This window comes from Marmota marmota, unplaced genomic scaffold (genome assembly GCF_001458135.2).
Source record: "Marmota marmota marmota unplaced genomic scaffold, marMar, whole genome shotgun sequence".
In the NCBI taxonomy this organism is placed as follows: Eukaryota; Metazoa; Chordata; class Mammalia; order Rodentia; family Sciuridae; genus Marmota; species Marmota marmota.
In genome coordinates this window covers 18,814,598-18,826,439 of record NW_026000019.1, presented here as the reverse complement: position 1 = coordinate 18,826,439, position 11,842 = coordinate 18,814,598, and positions in this window count along the sequence as shown.

The following is an 11,842-nucleotide window of genomic DNA, read 5'->3' as shown; positions in this document are numbered from 1 at the left end:
TTTGCTCATCTCTGTATTGAGGGACTGGTTTGGGCCTGTCTGTCTGGTTTCCCTCACCTGCCACTGCTCTTGGAGGGTGAGGAGCAAAGCAGGCACCTGGACCTCAGCCTTGCCTCTGCTTCCACTGCCCACTCACACCACCACCACTGCCCACTGCTCAGCACAAGAGCCTAATTCCTCCAAGCACGGGGACTCCACTGAGCACCCTGATGAAGCCCCAGCTCCCCTTGGGATTATCTAGGCTTAGAAGTCCCCAACCACTCCTGCCTTCACTGTTATTTTCTCCTACTTATGATTAGGTTTATAATTTTGGAGGATTGATTCTGCTATAAATTGGCTTTAGTATGCTTTTTATCCTTCCAATATATCTTGAAATTTCATTCCACTTTTGAAGTAGCTATCTCAGTGTTTGTTACAAATCAATTTTCTCTTGATCTTATTTCCATAACACTTTATAATTTGCAAAACTATTTTGATTATCTTATTTAATTCCCACACAACTTTATCATGGAATTTTACAAATAAGGATAGAGAAGTTCACAGATCTATAGTGACTTGTGCAAAATCACACAGCTGTAAATGACAGATGTGATATCTGTGAGCTTCATTCCATGCAGGGAAACACAGGATGCTCAGCTTTCCAGCACAGAGTCCAAGCCCTCTTCAAATTCATCCCTGAAACAATTCTATACTTAGAGGATCCACCTTCTAACTCAGTCCCTTAATCATGTTATTTGGAAATTACAATAGCTTAAGCCCATTTCCATGATTAGATTCTCATTGGTTTTTAAATACTCCCAACACTTCCATATTTAATACTGAATTAACAAAAGAAGTCTTTATCTTATCAATGACAATTGAATTTAGCATCTACCTGGAACACTGTCAACACGACTTCTGAATCTACATCAGGCAAAACAGAGGAGATGGATTTACTGTGATTTAGACAGGAAAGGCGATGGTGACAGTCTCTGCCACACTGAGACCTATTCTTTCCCTACTTGCCTTGCCTCCATTGCTCATCATCATCTTTTTTGATGACTAAATTTCCATCCGTGGATGTAGGTCTAAAATATGCTAGTTATTTCTGATTTTGAAAAAAAGTAAAGCATCTTTACAATTGGCATTTCAAGAGTGTCTACTTTTTAAAAATTTGGCTGACTTTGACCAAATTTGCTACAGCTCCTAAAAGAATCCAAGATACACCATGAATTTTACTTGCACTTCAATTTATTATGACATTGACTAGAGAGGTAGAAGTAATACTATTAGGAAATTTTTTTAATATGCATATCTTCTGAATTTTTAAACAAGCACAACACAAGTAAAGGGTGATACATAAATCTCAAAAATGCAGCTTGGTTCATAGTATCAAAATTCCTGTTTAGAATTTCAAACTTCCATCTAATACCTTTAAAAAAAGAAAATTTAAGAAATATTTCATTAGTAAAAGAATATAAAAATAAGGGAAATAACTGATTCTTCAAACACTTAAAGCTTGGCTACTTTATTTGGTCAACTTTTGAGGGTGGGCATTTCATTCCTTGGCCAAATCACAATAATTAATGCAAGATAACTGTGCAATGTAATAGATATGTTAATTATTATAATTGTTATAATAATTTATAACAATCATTTATAGTATAGCTATATAAAAATATCATGCTGTACAGCTTAAATGTACACAATTTTTGTCAATTATAGGTTTTTTTAAAAAGATGCAGGGGAGATTCCAATTAAAGAAATATTTCCTAAATTTTCTTCTTTTAAGGTATTCAGATGGAATTGTGAAATTCAAAAAGGAATTTTGAGACTATGGACCAGGGAAACTGCATTTCTGAGATTTATATGTCAACCTTTAGTTGTGTCGTGCTTGCTTAAAAATTCAGAAGGTATGCATATTAAAAATGTTTCCCAACACATCTGCTTCTACCTCCTTAGCCAATGTCACAATTTATCTTTATATAAACCAAACCAATGGTCATCTAGAAAAATAAAATTGAATATATTTGTGTGTGTGTGCGTGTGTGTATACACACACACACACACACACACACACACTATATGTACGTATACATGTACAGAGTGAGTACACTAGTCCCCCTTTATCTATGGAGAATACATTCCAAGACCCGTAAGGGATTCTTAAAACCTTCCACAACATCAGACCCTAAATATACAATGCTTTTTCCTATATGTGCATAGCTATGATACAGTTTAATTTATGAATTGGCACAGTGAGCAATAACAACAAGAGCTAATGATAAAATAGAACAATTATAACAACACACTTCAATAAAAGTTATGGAAATGTGAACCCTATCTCTCAAAACCTCTTATTGCCCTGCACTCATGGATGCCATGCCTACATGATGAGATGAAGTGGGGCGAATGACAGCTACTATGACATACTGTCAGGCTACTACCTGAGGTTTCCTTCAGCACAGCACTGAAGGCTGCCACAGTCAATCTGATAAGCCAGACAGCTTTAGTGAGTAACGGAGAAGTGATGTATGGTGTATGGGTGCAGACATTATAGACAGAGAGATGATTCATGGCCAAGTTGAAGTGTTACAGTTAAAGCACCGCCCCGGGGTTTCATAAATTGTCTTCCAGACAATAATAAATCAAGCCTTTATTGAAGCACACCGGTGGCGGCTGACCAGAACATAAATCTGTTCCCCTGATCAGCCCCAAACAATTGCAAGGGCACTCCTTATAAGCCTGAAAACTGTTTGGGGGTCAGCCAATGCAAGCAAGCCAGGTTACAGAAGCAGGAGAGTGCAGTCAGGCGGAGGGACACTTAGCCCATCACAATCAGCCCAGTCACCCCAGTTACAGAAACAGAGCCCCGTTACCCTAGTTACAGAAACAATGCCTCATTAGGTAGTTCCTGCCGCAGTCCGGCTGCAGCAAAATAACCGGGGGGTGACGAATAACTTGTGTACGTTGATACAGCAGGAGTAGGAGCCGTTTATTGTAGGACAGGAGCAGTATTTATACATTCCACACAGCTTATCTAATTAGCATAAACTAGATACATCAGTCAACCAATCAGGAATCTCTACACTTAATGGCTCGCTTTTGTTACTTCTCAAACCACTCCCTCTGGCATTTTGCCAGGCACCATCCAGACTTGTTTACGAACTTTACCATTCCCCTGACAAAATGCCAGGTGTTATTTTGACTTATTTACAGACTCTAACAGTTCCGTGTTCTTAAAGGTTTCTATAGCAAAAGGAAAAGAACATCTGGCCCCGGTCATGACCCTTCTACTTGGCATGGTTGTTTTACAGAATGGAGTCACAAAACAAAATGGAGTCACTTTGGCTTGACTGTCACAGAACTGAGGGGGTTGGTGTGAAATTTCATCATGCTAGTAAGAATGGTGCATAATTTAAAACTTATAATTTGGTTATTTCTTTAATTTTCCATTTAATATTTTCAGGCCACAGTTGACCATGGGTAATTGAATTGATAGAAACTAAAGCAGTGAATAAAGGAGGACTATTACATAATTGTGTGTGTGTGTGTGTGTGTGTGTGCCTATGGGTGTATAAGGTTAAAACATCTATTTTTTAAATAGTAATGAGCTCTTACAATCAGAGGCTTGAAACTAGAGAGGCTTTAAAATTTTGAAATTATTTTGAATTTTTGTTCATAAATTATTTTTATGTTCCAGGGTTTGAATATTATGTTTTACAAAATATAAGTAACATCCTTATAAGTTGCAAACTTTTTTTATTCCCCTAATAAAAAATGCTGCCAATTTTTTACAAAAAAAAAAAAAAAACCTAATGAAAATCTCATGTAGGTCCTCTACTTCAACAATTTTTTTGTTAGTTTTCTTAAAGTCACAAAATTATCCAAGTAAATCAGAAGTAGTGTAATTCACTGTGGGCCACAAACATTTTCAACCAGGTTTCAGCCTCTGCTAGACACAAACCCCAGACAAGATCACTTTAGGCAAATTGTTATTTCTTCAGAAAGGTAAAAAGGATTATGAAATTGTGAGCAATGATACAAGCTGGGGAGGGGGGTGGTCAGGCTTATGCTGGGCCAACGAACGGTACCAGTGTGGCGTCTGGCACATGGCAGCACCCTCCTCCAACCCATTATCAACCTCAAGAGAGCCCCTCGAACTCCTTGAAATTTGTTTGATTTGATGTTTTCCTGGAGAAGTACTCGTCTGTAAATGAATCTCCCTCTAAGCCGTGGCATGTGGGAGGGGTGAGGAGGAGGAGAGAGGATGAGAAGTGCATGTTGGCAAAGGTAAGCCATAGACAGGAATGGAAATCTGCCACCCTCACTCACCTCTGTGGAACAGGAGGCCTGTGTGACATCAGGAGACCTGAATCTCTTTCACTGGAGCAGTGCTCTGACCTCTTTTGACAGGAAAACAGTCCAGTTACAAAATAAACCCGTCATCTGCACTTTGGTGAGAATGTATCCATCCCTTCACTTATTCCCTCATTCTCCAGTCACCACATGCATACCGATTAGCTCCAAGTACCAGAGTTCCTGCTAAGCATCATGGATGAGACTTTACACATGACACACTCCCTTTGGACCTATGACCTAATGAAGGAAACAGACAGTGATTTAGAAATTACAGTCAATACCAGATAATATAAGAGATGCAAAATGTTTTCTGGGAATACACAGAACAGAGCTGTCCAGACTTGGAGTGAAAAGGAAGCCTTCCTGGAAGAAGTGACAAGCAAAACTAGAAAGAAGAGTAAGCATTTAGAAAGAGAAGAGTATTTCAAGCAGAGAGAACAGACTAAGAAGTTTGAGGAACTGAAAACCATTTATGCAGCTTGAGATGTGGGTCTTTGAGGGTTGAGGGCAAAATGTGTAGGAGTCGGGGGCAAAGAGATAGGCAGAACCCAGGCCATAAAGCCATGGGTATAGTGTGGAAGTCGGCATGACTGTGGGAAATCGAGATCACCACAGCAATGATGTAGGGAAGATAAAGTTGTTTTTCTCTTATGTAAAATAGTTCCAGGAGGAGGCAGTCCAAACTACCTCCATGATGCAGGCAAGAACTCCCAACAAATTCTAGCTTTTAGTTCTGTTGTTAGTACAGTATTCTTTCCCTAATGCCACTTAAGATGGCCATATCAGCCACCATTCTACTTGGAGTTCAAAGAACAGAAAAAGAGTAGCAGGTTGCAGTTTCCCTGAATCAGCTTCCCTTTTATCATCTTTTCTGTAAACTTTGGATAGTATCTCCACACCATGTTAACTCTGTCAAGAGATCAGCAGAAAGACATCTGCATGCATCAAGCTCAGCAAGGACATGGTCATATTTGTATTTTCAAAATCACCTGTTGGATTTGGGATAGAGAGAGAATTGGAGGGGATATGATTGGTGACAAAGGGACCTGTTAGGAGGAAGCTAAAAAATCTAGGCCACAGATGATGGGGCCCCAAAAGTGTGGATTGATAAGGAAAGAAGTGAGACCAGGAGGAAAACAGGAGAGGGAAGGAAAAAGGAAAAGAATCCTATTGACCCCAAAGGCAAACTTCGCCCGCCTTGCCACTGCTTCTCTCACGGCTCATCCCACTTCACCTCACCTTCTAGGCTGATTACCTGCCCTGCATTGAATTCAGCTCTTTGAATGTCACTCTGCTCTCAGGGTAGTTAGGATGCTCAACCCATGATCTTTAATCTTGAAAATCCATTCACATTGCATATGAATTTTTTTATGATTCCTAAATTGGATTTCACAAATTCTGTTAACTGTTTTAATGAAATACTTGATTCATGCAAAGTAATACATACTATGTATGTGTACATTATGCATTGTGGTAAAAATAATAGTCATTATCCACTATCCAACTTAAGAATCAGAGTAGTAACCATAGTTCCTTGTTAACACAAGATCTATCACCCAGAGAAATTCAAAATACTTTTCTTTTTGGTTACCCATTACCATGCTCTTTATACTTTTATAGACACAGAAAGATGAGGACTGAGACCTCAATGGCTTTGTGTTTTCCCTAGTGCCATGACTTACCTAAAAACATATTAAGAATAATTAAGACAAAATTAGTGCTTACTAGATTCCAAGAATTTCAAAATGCATGTTCATATATGAATGAAGTGAATATTATTTTCCTCATTCCTATTTTACAGATGAACAAACTGATACATGGAGTGATTTAGTATCTCTCCTAAAGTCATTCAGCTAGTGATGGTGGAACCAAGATCTGAGTGCAGGTCATTTAGTACCATATTTTGGTTTCTGGCCACTCTATGGTGCCATTATTCGTGGATTGTGATGTTGGTGGTGGTGGTAAGCTTGTCCCCTAAGTATGGCTGTTTCTCTCATAGAGCATGGGACTTAGGAGAAATATTAGAGATTACATGGACATATTCCCCATTACATTGATTTAGAACTTAAAGAATTAGGATGAAAAATCATAGTTCTAAGGTCAAGGGTGGTAAGGTATGTGAAAAATTTGATGGTGGAACCCAAAGGTCTGGCCTTAAGTACATAGCTCATTCTAGTCCACCAGACGGGCTAGGTCTCCAAAGACACCTTGACTTCTAACTTCCTAAGAAAGCAAATGCAATAAATTTTACCAGATAAGTCAGTGGCAAAATTTTCATTTCTTTTCTGAATCACTGCTACATGGAGTTCTTGATATTTGTAAAAGTTCCAGCAAGTCATGTTAAATCTCTTGAGGAGAGATGTGGAGTTCCAGACCCCTTGAAGTAGTTGTTAAATAAGACTATACTCTAGTCACCTAACACAGTACCTGGCATTGTATAAGGTCCTTGAAAGTTAGTCATTGTCATCATGACCATCATGCTATAATTTTAGAGGAGAGAAAAGACCAAATAATTTATTTGAAGATTCTACTGCTGTTTCAATATAAAACCTTATTTCAATTTTCAATTATTTCTTCAAATATTTAGAGTCCTGAAGAGCGCTATTTATAGTGCTGCTGTGTTGCCTGACTTAACTGTACAATGGCATTAGAATGAAGGAGGGTTTGATAACAGATCACAGCCTTGAGGTGATGCTTACACATGACCAATCATATTTTTACTCTCAATATGAGTATTGGTAGGCATCAATATTTGTACAAATGTGAACCAGACCAAAAATTGTCTGATTTTTAAGTTACATCTAAAGATGAAGGAGTTATAGAAAAGAAAAGGAGAGATCTGTGGTCTGATTCCTTGATGCCCTGAAATCATAAACTTTGCTATATGAGTGACTCTACAGGTGACTGTCTAGAGGTGCTGTGTTTGTTGTCTCCATTCAGCAAATAATTGAGGAACAGGACACAGAGATAGAAAGCAAGCAGTAGGTTTATTGCAAAAGTGAGAGAGATACAGTCTTCTCCAAAGAGAAGGGGCCCCAGAGCTGGGAATCCAGTGGGGGGGAATTTTGGCTTGTTATTTTTATGGTCTCTGAAATTTCCTTCTTTCCTTATCTCCTCCACTGTCCATGCTTTCCTCACTATTACTGACTGGTGCCCTTTCTGTCCACACATCTGTTTTAGTTTTTCTATTGGATCCCCTGCTTAGGGGCACGAGTATGGAAGTGTCTGTCTGATTGGGTCCCCCATGTATGTCTACACGCTTTCATCCAGCAGGAAGTTGACCTCATCAGGAGACCCTCTCCATGCTCTGTTGTTCTGGCCCTGCCCCCAACGTCCTCACTTGTCATCATGCCCTGGCTGCTAAGTCCTTCTATATCTCCCTCATACATAAGGCCAGTCTCATATTCTTACAAAGTGTGTTAGTTAAGCAATAAAAAAGAAAGCCCATGGGATTTCAGTGACTTAAAATATTAAAAATGTCTTGCTTATGTAGACCAAACAGGTATTTCTGATTGGTGATGGGAGGTTGGGAAAGAGTCTTCCAAGCCATCAATGAAGGAAATAGGGTTCATGAAGACATCAAAGTTGCCCTGCATGTCAGCGTGCAGCCAGTGGAGAGGAGAGGAGCTTATAGAGTAGGAATGAGATGAGCCATGATTCACCAGTGGTTCATGAGTTAGAAGTCAGTCCCACCACCACCCTTAACTATAAGAAATGCCAGGACTTCTAGAAAAAAGAAAACAGTTGGTAGCTAGTAGTATTAACTCAATTATTCTTCTCATCATGAAGCAGTTAATTCTGCCTTTTTAATTAAACTTGATTATCTCTAAACATTTCTCTTTTCTGTTTTTCAGGATTATTGAGATATAATTGACAAATAAAATCAAACATCTTCAAGATGTACAGCATGATATTTTGGCATATGTATACATTGTGAAATAATTTCAAAAATCAAGTTGATCAACTTATCCATCACCTCACATGGTTAGCTTTGTGTGTATATGATGAGAATACTCCACGTCTACTCTCATAGTGAATTTCAAGTATTAGCACATTATTCTTGACTATACTCATTATGTTGTATATTTGGTATACAGATCTTATTCATCTTATAAGTGAAAATTCATATCTTTAACCAAAATCTTTGCATTTCCCCCACTACTCCCCACTGCCATCTCTAGTAACCCTTCTATTCTCTATTCGTATGAGTTTGACATTTTAAAATTCTACACATAAGTGAGATCATAGAGTATTTGACTTTCTATGTCTGGATTATTTTACTTAACATAATTTCTTCTAGGTTCAACCATATTGTCACAGATGACAGGATTTTCTCCTGCTTCGAAAGCTGAATAATATTCTATTACTCCTATATGACAAATTTCTTTCTCCATTCTTCCAACAAACACTGAGCTTGCTATTTGGCTATTTTGAAAAGTATTGCAATGAACATAGAGATTAAGAATAAATATCTCCTTGAGATGAAAGTTAGCCCTCTTGATGATGTCTCATAAATCCCACAGGCTTTTTCTTCCTTTTTCTCCTTGAACTGTATATTTGCAAATGTTCTGTCTTCCATTATATAGATTTTTTCCTTCTACTTAATAAGTCTACTGTTGGTGCTTCCTATTGTATTTTTCATTTCATGCATTGTAGTTTTCACTTCCAGAATTTTTGTTTAATTCTTTTATTCATTATTTCTCTCTCTCCTTTGAACTTCTAATTTTGTTCATTGCTTTCCTGGTTTGGCTGAATTAACTATGTTCTTTTGTAGTTCCCTGAGCTCCCTTAAGACACCTATTTTGAATTCTTTGTCATATTATTTATAGATCTCCATTCCTTTGGCATTGGTTAGTAGGAAATGTATGAAGTCACTTTGGTTCTGACGTTTCCTTGATTCTTCATGTTCCTTGTTGTTTTTCACAGATGTCTGTGCATTTGATGGAGCAATCAGAGTCACCTCTTCCAGAACTCACAAACTACTATATGTGGGGAAAGACCTTCACCGCTGGGTGGATGTGAGGGCACTAGCTGGGTGGGATGTGGCTCTTTTGAGTGCATAATGGTATAGTCCCTATGCAGTGCTATTGGCTGGATGGCATCAGCAAAGAGTCCTCAACAGCTGAACCTGTGGATGTTTCTGTAGTGGCATCGAAAACTTCTGGGGTTCTCCCAATTTCATTTTCTCCAACAAGGGAAGTCATGGCTAAGGATTTTTCTACTGGGTCCTATTTGTGGGAACACTAATGATGGTTGTGGAACTCTGGTTGAAGTATGGCAGTTGTGGAGAAGTCATGGAACCAGAGTTTGGAGCACAGTTACACATGGATAGGCTGTGGGTCTGAGGCACCCAGGGTTGCAAGTTTCTCCTCTGCCACATTGATAGCAATGTGTAAGGTCTGGGCATTCACAGAGTGGCCACCAGATTCTGATTGGCCGTATTGCCTCAGGCCTGTGGTAAGGCAGCCCAGCAGAGCATAAGCACATGGAAGATGTATCTGCCTCATGATTGGGAAGAAAAGAGAAAAGGAAGAGGTGGCTGAGGTCCCCAGTGACTGAAGACCCCCCATAGACCCCACATCCTAAAGGCTCTACCACTTCCCAATAGTGCCACCCAGGGTACGTATTTAACTCCTGGACCTTTGGGGGACCTTTCTGATCCAAACTGTGCCATATGCCCTGGAGTTTAATAAGTCTCTAGTGTGACTCTCTATTCCTTCAGGTCCACTATATTACCCCGTGCTTGTTCCCTTTTCTTCTCCAAGTCTGTTTGACTTTTGCTTCTCCCCCACATGCACTCCCCCATTTTTTCCCTGAAGATCCCAAGGGTCTTCTCAGTCCTCCTGAAAAGGAAGATTTTACTTGGGAAGTTATAGTGCACACTGGGCTGCCACTCAGCCACTCGAGAACTTCTGGCGAAAGCCCTAAGAAGAGCACAATTTATTGTGATTTGAGAGAGGCCTCTGTCTTAATTATTTTTATGGGGAAAAGTTCATTCAGACCAGAACTTTTTGTGAAATGTGGCTTTAGACCCTACTAATCTCCATGTCTTGATGTAGCTGGAAACACTGCTTTTTCTCCAGCTCCTTAGCCTTCTCTTCTGCACAGACTCCTGGTGAGTGATGTGTGGATTGACTTCCCAAAACTATCAGGGAAGCCTGCCAAGTCAGCAGGAATTCATGCTTCTTCTGGTCTAAGACCAGCTGGCTGAAATCTCCTCTTACAACCATCTTATTATAAGCACACGACTTGTGTGCAGACTCAGAATGAGTATTCTGCATCCCATGTCTCCTCTGAAGTATCTTGTTGTGTTCACAAGGAACTTGGAGCAGGTAATTAGTAATGGTGTAATTGCTTTCTTTGTGGGTAGATAATTATGGTTTATGAGGTTTTCCTGATCTTATGAATTCAATACCCTGAGTCAGGAAATTCATAAATGAAATTATTTTGGACTTTTAAATGTTAGTCTTCTCAAAAAATACTCTTAGACTACTAATAAAATGAGATCTAACTATAAATAAAATGGGTATTGTTTATTATTCATCTAGAAGTGTGTTTACATCAATGTTCAAAAGTTTAAAATAGAATGATCATGACTTAAGGGGATAAAATAATACTGTTTCTGTTCATGAAAAATATAAAAATAATTCAGTGGAATATCATCAAAGTGCACCTGCATAACGCATGTGGGTTGGGTGTGATGGGCAATAGCAAGTCCCTGTCCTTGAGAGTTAAAGAAGATCAAGAATAACAGCAAAATTTCATTTCCCTAAGGAAATAAAGTATCCCTAATTGCCTGGCACAATGCCTGGCGTACAGCAGGAGTAGAACAAACTTATGCCAACTGCCTAGTACCAAACTAACTTGAAATAGTGAATGAGATTCTCATGAATTGGAAAGTTATATCTACTTTAATTATAGGTTGTAGAATGTTATGTAAGGGTAGCATATAGATTGCTATATCATAAAAGCTACTAAGATATTAATTAAGATGGTAACTTATTAATAAATAGTTCATCCTATTTATTAATAGAGTACTGGCCTGAAAGGATATTATTTCTTTAGATATTATTTCTTGCTAACATTTCTACAATTTTTATTTATTACTGTTAAATGTCATTATTATTCCAACCTCAAAAACCCAAGAAGGTAAAGACTGTCTAAATCAGGAGGAAAATGAAAGTTCTAGCCTAATCATCACCATATATGAAAATAAAAGAATTTTCTCAGTCTTGGCAGGACTCTAGGAAAACGTACATGCTAAGAGTCAGTGTTCAGGTTTCTAACATCTCTCTGTCCCCTCCTATAGACAGGTCACAGGAGATGAACAAAGTCAATCAGTTCCATAAACCAAAACATTGATCCAGACCCAGGTTTAACCACACCCCATGGAAGAGTGGCTCCAGATTTTCCAGGGCTGTGGTATCAGAGGTAGAATACCCAGCCCCTTCTTCCTCAGGCAACTCCCTGACTGCTCCTAAATCAAATATATATATATATA